This window comes from Ochotona princeps, chromosome 10 (assembly GCF_030435755.1).
Source record: "Ochotona princeps isolate mOchPri1 chromosome 10, mOchPri1.hap1, whole genome shotgun sequence".
NCBI classification, from domain to species: domain Eukaryota; kingdom Metazoa; phylum Chordata; class Mammalia; order Lagomorpha; family Ochotonidae; genus Ochotona; species Ochotona princeps.
This window is the reverse complement of record NC_080841.1, coordinates 59,653,873-59,665,132: the sequence shown is the minus strand read 5'-3', so window position 1 is coordinate 59,665,132 and position 11,260 is coordinate 59,653,873. Positions and strand designations below refer to the sequence as shown.

The following is an 11,260-nucleotide window of genomic DNA, read 5'->3' as shown; positions in this document are numbered from 1 at the left end:
GAATCTAAATAGTCTTCCCTTCACTCTAAGACGGAGAGAAAAAGTATGCACTCTGTGGGAAATAAAATTCAATCTTATTATACTTTTAAAATCATTGCATTTTTATACACACATCTTAGAATTTTTAAAATGAGGTATGCAAAGAAACAGAAAATGCAAATCAATAATCAAAAGAAAACATGGCATCAAAAGAAAACATCAGCGTCGGCATCTCGCGCTCCGCCCCGCCCTCCCACCAGATTGCGCATTCTACGCTGAAGTAGTCATGGGCCTTTTCCAACTTCTGATGAAGAAGAAGGAACTTATCCCTTTTGTGGCCTTTATAAGCTTTGCGGCGGTCGGAGTCTCATCCTTCGCTGTGTATTCCTTGCAGAAAAGCGATGTGATCATTGATCGGAAAAGAAATCCGGAACCCTGGGAGTCTGTGGATCCAACTGTACCTCAAATCTTGTGACAATCAACCAACAGTGGAAGCCCATTGAAGAGTTGCAAAAGGTGCGCAAGGCAACCAAATGAGCAGTTGTCGCCTCTTCTTGCAAAGAGTACTCTATGAATCTAGTGGAAACATTTCCGCACAGACTCGATTATGGGTGGCAGTGTGCGGAAGTGCTTCTGCTACATTTTCAGGGTTTGCCTCCATTTTTTCTGGACTCTGGATGAAGAATTAAAGGTAGCGCAGTCCTAACTACATAGTCCAAACATAAGTTTTGGTGTTTATTATTGTAAATTTTGAAATTTGCATATTGGAATTTGTGTGTTTCTGATGCCAGGATGTTTTTTTTTTTCCTGAAATGTATAGATTTGTACATGAGATGCCTATAATAAAACAACTTTTGTGAAAAAAAAAAAAAGAAAACATGGTCAATAGAATCAGACCTCCAATCAAACTCAGTTCACTGGAATTGGCAACAAGAAAGTTAAAGTAATTATTATAGCTACTTTTAAAGAATTTATAAGGAAGTATGAATATAATGTACAATAGATAGGGATAGGGTCTGGCGTGATAGCTTAGTGAATAAAGTCCTCACTTTGCACGTGCTAGGATCCCATATGGGCGCCAGTTCATTTTTCAGCTGCTCCATTTCCCTTCCAGCTCCCTGTTTGAGGCCTGGAAAAGTAGTCAAGGATGGTCCAAAGCCTTGGGACCCTGCACCTGCGTGAGAGAGAGACCCGGAACAAGCTCCTGGCTTCCAATTGGTTCATGTCTGGCCATTGCGGTCACTTGGGGAGTGAACCAGTTAACAGAAAACCTTTCTCTCTGTCTCCCCTTCTCTCTGTAAATCTAACTTTTCCATGAAGATTATTAAAATTTAAAAAAAGGAGAGAAATAGGGATATTTCAGGAGAGAAAAGGGGACCCTAAAAGAACACAAAATGGAAATTCTGTACCCATAAAAATACAATGTCTGAAGTAAAAAATTTCCTGGATGACATTAGTACCAGTTTGAATTTTCAATACCGAATATTAATAAAGTTGAATCTGGTCCATGGAAAGTATCCATTTGACTGAGACTTTTAAAAGAGATTTTAAAAAATGGACAGTCAATAATACAAATAGTGACTAACTTATGAGAAGTGATGTAAGTCAAAAGTCAATAAAATGACTTTACTTCAAAATACTACTGGAAAAAAACCCACCATCAACCTAGAATTCTATATGTTGTGTGATTGTCTTTCAGAGGAAGCAGATGGGCAAACTAGATATGAAAGACACAAAATCACAAGGGTGACAGTTCTAAGTAAGGAGTGACAGATGTCTGACTCTCAGGTCACAAAAAGATGCCTGGTCCCCTGGAGTCCCACTGGGCATCAATGATGGTGCTGTGTCCCAACTGATAAGACGATGTTGTTGTTTTGAGTAGTGACTGTTCATTTGCTGATACATTTTCCTGATTCCTCTGTTTTGTATTCTTTTAATTTGACTGACAAACCATCACCTGAAATAAGAAAAAGTCTCTAGTGTCCATCTAGGAAGAGCTGAATTAATACAATCCTAGCAGATAAGAAGGCTTCTCAGCCAAGGTTTTGGCACATTAGCATTTGTGAATATTAAAGGCCCACCAACAATTCATACTGAAAGTAAGAAAAGTTGTCACTGCTGAGGAAGAGTACTTGACTTCTTCCCAGGTTCACAACCCTCCACAGAGTCAGGTTTATGTTGCATGTGAGTACTACTTTTCAATTAAAATTATGTAAGTGGTCATAAACCCTGACAATAGAGATTGAAACACTACACATTGGCTTGTAGAGGGAAAAAAAACACATTGGTAAGTTTTATGAGGTGGTCAATTTCTTTTAAAGACTTTTTTTTTTTATTGGAAAGACAGATACACAGAGAGAAGGAGGGAGAGAGAGAGAGAGAGAGAGAATCTTCCATCTGCTCATTCACTCCCCAAGTGGCCACAATGGCCAGAGCTGAGCTGAACCAAAGCCAGGAACCAGGAGCTTCTTCTGGGTCTCCCATGCGGATGCAGGGTTTAAGCCATTCTCTACTGATTTCCCAGACCACAAACAGGGAGCTGGATAGGAAGTGGAGCAGCTGGGATACGAACCGGTTTCCGTATGGGATCTCGGTAGATGCAGGTGAGCATTTAGCCACTAGGCTGTTGCGCCAGGAGCCCATTTTCTTTTTAAGTTTAGTGTTTGTTTGTTTGTTTGTTTGTTTGAAAGGCAGAGCAACAGAGAAGGAATGGAATAGAGGGAGAAACAGGCAAAATTAGAAAGAGAGACAGATATTCTTCCCATCTGTTAGTTCATTCTCCAAAACCTGGCTTCCCCAGCAACAACCCGGACTCAATCAAGTCAAAGCCAACAGATAGGAATTCTATCCAGGTCTCCCACATGGGTCGCAGGAACCCAAGTACTTGACAAATCATCTGCTGCATTTCAGAGTGCATATCAGCTGGAATCCAGATCAGAAATAGAACATTCACTTGGCCCAAGGTCCTCTTGTATGAGATGATGGTGTCCCAAAAGGTAAGCCTTAACTTACCATTGTGCCCAGATCCACTGAACACCGTATGTTCACACCTTTTGGGGAAAGTCAATACAAATCAATCAAGAAAGCATGCTAAAGGCTTTTTGTGCAGGAATGTACATTCTAATCAAAGATAGGTTATGAGACCCTTTTATAAATTACAACTATGATAATAAACTGCTTCCCTGTAGTTTTAGCAATATTTATCTGTAGCTTGTATTCAATAAATATCAATGGAACTACTACTGAAAAACCCCATGGTAGACAACACCAGACACCTGCCTCTTTAGTGGTAGGATATCCCATTGTATTTATGCCATTTAAAAAATGTATAATTGTTTAGACTCTTCCCTCTGTCAAGAGTTGGTCTGAAACTGGCCTAAAACCCTCCATTGGTTCTTAAACTGTCCTTTTACAAACATACACAATAGGTTGGACTTAATGCATTATGCACACACACAATGCATTATGGGAGCTCTGCTTCTCTGGCTCTTTCTCAGTTCTTCCCCACTGTGCACCAGTTTTTCCTTAGCCAGATGCTTCTCAAAGGAGCAAGACAATGAAACACTTCCAGGCATTGCACTCAGACATATAGTGTGCAAAAGAAAAATGTCTGTTACCTATCTTAGATTAGTCCAAGCAAAGAGAACTTGGCCTAGTTAGAGGAACTGAAATCCACCACCTGGAGCTACAGACAGACCCGCCTCTCCTGATGTGCTTGTTTTGGTGGAGGGAGTTCTATTTCTTGAAAACTCAACCCTCTCTTTTAGCAAGTAGAAACAGTTAGTGAATGCTTGGCAGTTCAGTGTCATCATATCCAAGTCATAGTTTTTAATGTTGGTATTATTGCTCTTAAGCAGCAAATTTTCTTGTTTAGTTTAACTACCATTTTAAATTTTTTTGTGGATTGTTTCTCTTAAGCCTGTAATGTATACAGTGAAACACAGCTCCATCCTCAATGTGTTGTATTGTTACTTCCCTGTCCTTCAAATAAAAGACCCATGAACATCAGAAACTAATAAAGTATCCGTACTTCCCTGCCAAAGCAGAGAATTCCCAGTCCTCATCGTTGTCACTGATTGCCATCAAACCTGCTCTTCCAAGAACCACTGTAACTGGAATCGAGCTTATAAAACGAGGAAAAAGAAAAGGAGATTTCCTACGATTACAGGGTACATTGTTCTGCCTATGAGGGCTGAATGCAGAAAGACTTGAGATCTCTGGGCTGGATGGGAATTTCATGCTAGCTTTTCTTCATCCTTTGCCATGTGAAGACAGCAGATGGAAGCTCCCTTTTCTTGTCATTTAGACAGACTGTCTCAGAGTGGCAGAGACCAGCATTTCCTCTATAGTCTCTTCTATCTGGTCACAGAAACATGGTTAACTTTACACAGTTGACTTGCTCTAGATTTTTTAAAATTTATATATTTTTATTAGAAAGACAAGATCAGATTTATGGAGAGAAAGAGAGACAGAGAAAAAGATCTTCTCTGGTTCACTCCCCAAGTGGCCACAACAACCAAAGCTGAGCCAACCTAAAGCCAGGACCCAGGAGCTTCTTCCTGGTCTCCCGCACGGTGCAGGGTTCCCAGGGCTTGAGCCATCCTCTACTGTTTTCCCAGGCCATAAGCAGGGAGTTGGATGGGAAATGGAGCAACCAGGACACGAACCGGCACCCATATGGGATCCTGGAGCTTGCCACTGCCCCACTGTGCTGGCCCCATCTAGTGTCTTATAAAATGAAAAGATCAAGATTTAGGAACTGAATGTACAACTTCATGGCTGGAGTAATTCCAAGTTAATTACTCTCATCATTAGGCACTAAATTAAAATATTGGCACTTTAACTACATATGCTACAAAGTTCAAGCCCCCAGCACTTCTTACTTAAATGATCCCAACTGTTTATCAGTTGTTTTTCCTGACTCCAGCACTGCTTTGCACAGTATTTTAGAATAATTTTTCAAAATAAAAAAATAAATCTGTTCATGTCACTACCCTTCCTGTAATCCTTTGAAGTGATTTCTGTAAGATAAACAGGTTTCCATTACCATTTCTGCTCTTTCCTCTCTGGGTGTTTTGCCAACTCATATCTCAGAAAAATGCTAGCCACTGCAGTCTTACAACAACCATTCTAGCAGTGTCTTCAGCACACTGTGTTACACCCTGATCTTCAGTCATTGTTCCCTCTATCTGTAATGTTTTCTCATCCTTATTGTTCTGCTAAATCCCCATTTCTCTTTCAAAATCCCATCCAAATACCCCATTGTCTTTTTTTTAAGTGTCTTAAATCTATAAGGAAAAGTCAGTTTCTCATCACTGATCCAATATGAACAAGGTTTAAGATTGTGGGCTTCAAAGTCAAGCCTTTCAGGTTCAAATGCAGTTTCAATCACTTCTGGTTTGTATGAGCTTATCAAGAACTATGCAGAGGCCTAGAACTAGGGTGCAGCAGCTGAGGCTGCCACATGAAACGCTGACATCCCATATCAAATTGCCAGTTTAAGACCAGCTTCTCTTCTTTTTTTAAAAAAAAATATTTATTTATTTTTATTGAAAGTCAGATTCACAAACAGAAGGAGAGACAGAAAGATCTTCCATCCACTGGTTCGTTCCACAAGTGGCTGCAATGGCCGGAGCTGAGCTGATCCAAAGCCAGGAGTCAGGAGCTTCTTCCAGGTCACCCATGCAGGTGCAGGGTCCTAAGGCCTTGGGCCATCCTCTACTATTTTCCCAGGCCACAAGCAGGGAGCTGGATGTGGAGCACCTGGGATACAAACCGGTTTCCACATGGGATCCCAGAGCATGCACGGCAAGGACTTTAGCCAATAGGCTACTGTGCTGGGCCCCAGCTTCTTTGCTTCTAATCCAGCTTTCTATGAATGCAACTGGAAAGGAAGCAGAAGACAACCCAAGTGCTTGTATGGCTGCCAGCCACATAGAATACTAGAGTGGAATTCCTGAATCCTGGTTTCATCTCAGCCTAGCCTGGGTTGTCATGAACATTTTGAAGTGAACCAACAGATGTGAAATTTCTCTCTCTTTCTCTCTGTGTCTCCTGTCTCTCTACTTTTCAGATACATAATTTTTAAAAAGAAAACTATGCCAAGTCTGATATTTAATCTTACTTACAAGACCTATAACCCATCAAGCTGATCGGTTACTCACAGAGGACCTGAGACTCTGGTGCCATAGATAAAAGATGTTGTTACTCTTAGTAACAATGTGGGTCACTTCAAAGGCATTTGTGCTAATTTCCAGCATCTCTAAGTCTCATGTTGGAATTCATAGGCCCACTGTAGATTCTGACACAGGAAGTTGGCTCCACCACAGGAAAAGAACCCCTGGGGACATGATCACTTTTGTAAGTAAATAAAAAGTGTCTGACCATAGGAAGAAGTTATCTCATCTCTCAATGTTGTTTGCTGCAAACACAATTCTGAGAGGGCGATCTGGCAGTGTCCATTAAGAATCTGAAGCAAATATTCAGCATGCATGGAAAACCTCTACCAACAGTCTTAACTCCATTACATAACCTTGGTACCTCATCTTCCCTGTTTCCTAAGGTGATAACAAGAGCAGCAATACAGAGGTCAAGTGCTCATTTCTGAGGCAGCTCCCTGCCAAGAATAAGTCATCAGTAAGTGCTCATCATAACTACTGATCCTCAAATCTGTCTTATACCTAGCAGATTGGCTAGTGGATAAATATACACATAAAATATCCTAGCATATTTTTTTGTGTGTAGCTTGTGTCTCATTTCATGGCAAGTGTTTGTTTAGTTTTGTGTCATGATGCTTAAGAGCTCCTTGAAGAATATTCTTTGCTACTAGATGCCAGAGTAGACAAATAGCGTACTGAATAAAACATTAACTAAATGGTCTTCAGATATGTCAAATAGTGTGTTCTTAAGTAGATTATTTATACTGCAGATCAGATTTGAAGGCTCTAAACTCTCCATCCCATTTTCCATAATTCTTCCTAACAGAATAACATGGAGTGGTAATTGTGCTTTCATAAAAGAAATTTAAATAGTTTTCATTTGATAGATTGAAAATCATCTAACTTCATGTGCTTCCACTTACTGCTATTGGAAGGATTAAATGAGTTAATATATGAAAAATGCTAATTCTATGCTGGGTCTTAATTCTTCAACAGATCTTATATCCTCTTACACTTACAGATATAGGAAATCATTGCTTAGAGGTATTCTAGTCATTTGTAATGTATAGGAGAGAAAACAGAAATATAATATCCACTATGACTGCCTTAATTCAGAAAGCAGCATATCTGGGACAGGAGTCCAGTGGAACTGCTACTCAGGGAACAATCCAGGTCAACCCAGGGTAGACTTTCTTATGGACTAGCCAGACCTAATGTGATTCCTCTGTCCAGACAAATTTTGATATGAATGGTACTCAACACATCTTAAAGGGCTTGTAAATCATTCAATATAACCTTGGACTTATAGGAAATCATCATCCAGCAATTTCTTCTGAAATAAACTGAGTTGTGGATGGAAGATTGCTTCTGTTATGTGAAATTCTTTTAGCTGAGTTTCTTGAAGTTATAATTTTTCTCTCTGTGTGAATCTTGAAAAAAAAAAAAAAAAACCTCCCCTGTCTTTTTGCTGTATGCACTGTTAGCTAGAAAATTCAGGTTTTAATTGGTCTGTGCTTTACTAGTCCCTTGTGTAAAATAAATAGCCAAAGCTACTCTCACCCTAAACACATTAGAATAGAGAAATGCTTATGACGCTGTTGGTGAGCGGAGACTGACTACAGGTCTGTATTTTCTTTGGATTCCACAACAACACCTGTGTTGTTGCTTCTACTGCAGCCTCTTTTGAGGGGCGATTTAACCTCCAGGTCCTGCCAGCATTCACTCACCTCTGACGACATATACTTGCCTCTTTGGCCAGAGAGGCCCATATGAATTTATTTCTTCAGCAAAGAATGAGCAAGATAAAAGATTGACAGAACAAGCACAGAACACTTAGGAGTAGAAATTCTAGTCCCAGTTCCACCCTTTCTGACCTTGTTATATACTTGCAAAAAAAATTTTTTGGTGTGTGTTATGTATTACATATGTTTAAAAATATACATATATGCTATATTATGCATATGCTATCATTTCTTCTTCTATAATTATGGACTCATTTCTGTGGATTCAACTGACCATGGGACAAAATATTCAGAAAAGATATTCTAGATAGTTCCAAAGAAATTGAATTTTCCACAGATTGAATGCTACACCGCTTCCGTATAAGTAAAGTGATGTGTGTCCGTTGTATTAAAATTTTTAAGAAATCTAGAATGAGTTAACATATACAGGAGAATATACTAGGAATGCATCACCATAACGTATAAGAGATTTGACCCTCTGTGGATTTTAGTATTTGCTTAGGGAGCTCCTGGAACCAACCCCCAAGGATAGACCTCACATTCTTTTGTGTTTTTTTTTTAAGATTTATTTATTTTTATTTGAAAAACGTGTTTACAGAGAAGGAGGAGATAGAAAGAGAGAAACTTTCCATTTTCTGTTTCACTCCCAAAATGGGCACAATGGTTGAAGTCAGGCCAGTCTGATGACAACAGCCTAGGGCTTCCTCCAGATCGTCTACATGACTACAGGTGTCCAAGGACATGGGTCGTCCTCTACTGTCTCTCCAGGCATGTTGGCAGGAAGCTGGATGGCAAGCAGAGCAGTTGGGACTCAGAACAGCACCCATAAGGAAAACTGCTGCAACAGGTGCAACACTGTGGTGCTGGGACCAGGAATAAGAATTTTAGTCCAGGTTTCCCACAAGGGCATCAGCAACCCCACTATCCGAACTATCACTGCTACTCCCAGGGTCTGCAGTGGGAATACTGGTTTGGGAACTAGAACCAGGTATTGTACCCCAGTTTTTCAATTATGCCAGTAGTCTAGCTGGGCATCTTAATCATGGTCTAAAAACCCACTTCTATATATTCTTTTTTTTTTAAAGATTTATTTTTATTTTTATTACAAAGTCAGATATACAGAGAGGAGGAGAGACAGAAAGGAAGATCTTTCATCCGATGATTCATTCCCCAAGGGACTGCAACGGCCAGTGCTGCGCCAATCCGAAGCCAGGAACCTGGAACTCTTCTGTGTCTCCCACATGGGTGCAGGATCCCAGGGCTTTGGGCCATCCTCGACTGCTTTCCCAGGCCACAAGCAGGGAACTGGATGGGAAGTGGAGCCACCAGGATTAGAACCGGCGCCCATATGGGATTCCGGCACATTCAAGGTGAGGACTTTAGCTGCTAGGCCATGCCACTGGGCCCCTACTCCTGCATATTCTTTAAAATATATATAGCTAGTTATTTTGCTTTTGGACAATTACAGAATGTTGTAATTATAAAGGATTATTTTAGATCAATGGGTTAATATGTTCAAAATCATACATTTCAGTAAAAGCTGGGCCAGAATTAACTCTTGGATGTTCTGTCACCCAGGCTAATCACGTGCCGCGCAATGCGATAGTTTCCCTTCTGCACCTCTCAATAGTACTACGTAATCTTACAATTACATGGGGCCCTTTGTTCCTGAAATACTCCACATAAAGTGTTCAATGCCATTTTCAAGAAAATACAGCATCCCGTCGGTATCAAACATGCAGAGAATGCCTGTAAGTCAGACAAGGAAATGAAGGACTCATCAACTCCTTCATCCTCTCCTTGAACACTCGGGAAAAATACACTTCTAAAATTCTTAGGCCATTTGTTGAGGAAATTCACTTCAGGACATGGATTGTACGTCACAGCAGCTTCCTTCGCTACCAGCCTGGGCTATCCAACATCCGGAGCAGTTTCCACTTCTCTCCCCCACCTATGTGGCTGGAAATAGAGGTTCTGAGAAGGGAGAACAAACTTTGAGGAATTTGGTCAGCAATATTTTGTCACCTGAAAAACAGCTTGTGTGAACAAGAAATATAATGTTATTGTGTTAAGCCACCACAGCGGTTAAGTTATTTATTACCAAGATACACATTCAACTCTCTGAACCCACACATCTCCTTTTTGCCCACCTCCACACTCTGCTACACTGCAGCATCCATATTGGAAGACTGAGTTCCTTTCTATTTTCTTGCCTTCTCTGGCTACAGCAGATTGCTTGTCCCTTGCAAAGGAGAGGCAGGAAGAGCTAGGGGGTGAATGTTTTAGGAGCAACTCTTAACCAACTAGGGATGGAAATTGGTGGATAAACATGTCACTTCCTTGTCTCTTGGGGGAAATGTCAGATACACTGTGCATATTCCCCAGGGTTCAGTGCAGGGACCACTTCAGCTGTCCAGGGAGGACTCTCACTCACTAGTGCAGGATTTGTACAGCCTTGCCTTCCCAGCATGCTTCCCACTCCTTTACCATGCTTTGGGGATCACTTTGCTGGTGAACCGTTTGCATCCAAATGCCTGCCTCAGTTTCCCACTTTTGGTAAAAGCCGTATGAATACCTGGAGGTTACTATTCATCTATTCATTTCCCTCATAGATGAAGAATATCATTGAATGATTATAGTATGATGTCTAATATTTCTAAGTCTGTGGTTTCTAATTTTGGGCCTGGTCCTAGGGTATAAACCAGTAAACTGGAATAGTCTTACATGATGTAATATTTGAGGGATATGGCCTGGAATGATGCATCATCCTGAAATTGTTTGCAAATATTAACTGTGATTTATAAAGTAATAAGCAAAATCATATGTTATTAAGAGAGTGTTTTCTGTTACAAAATCACTGGAAAAACCTAAAGAAGTTTTTGGAAGAAATGTCTCATGATTGCTTTTAAAGTTTAAGCGTATGAATTTTGATATTTTTCTTATACTCATGGATTTTAAAATGACATTGCATCATATAAAAATGTTGCAACTAGTCTTGTCATTTAGAAAAACAGCTGTGTAGATTTCAAAGTATGTTGAGTATATTATAGAAACTGCATGAACTCCACCAGTCTGTGGACACAAAATAACATATCAGTAATGTCCTTTATTCTGTCTCAGATCCACTTGATAACACTGAAATGAAAGTATTCAAAGGTTGAACAGAATTTATATTTACTCCACAAATTCCATGGAATTAAGCGTCTTCTTTTATACCTTTTTGTCACATCCAGAGTTTAGAACAATGCTTAACACAGTAAGCTTTCAATAAATATTTATTAAAGAAATAAATGAATGAATAAATAAGGCACCTGACACCATTTCATTGATTGGATTAGATTCACTGTGTGATGAGAAAAAGAAAAGCAGTATAATACGAAA

The 11,260-nt window shown here is 40.0% G+C and overlaps 1 pseudogene; it reads left to right on the top strand.

The window, feature by feature from the left end:
* Positions 1-204: 204 nt before the first annotated feature.
* LOC101532301 (normal mucosa of esophagus-specific gene 1 protein-like) lies at positions 205-688 on the top strand (annotated as a pseudogene).
* Positions 689-11,260: the final 10,572 nt, after the last annotated feature.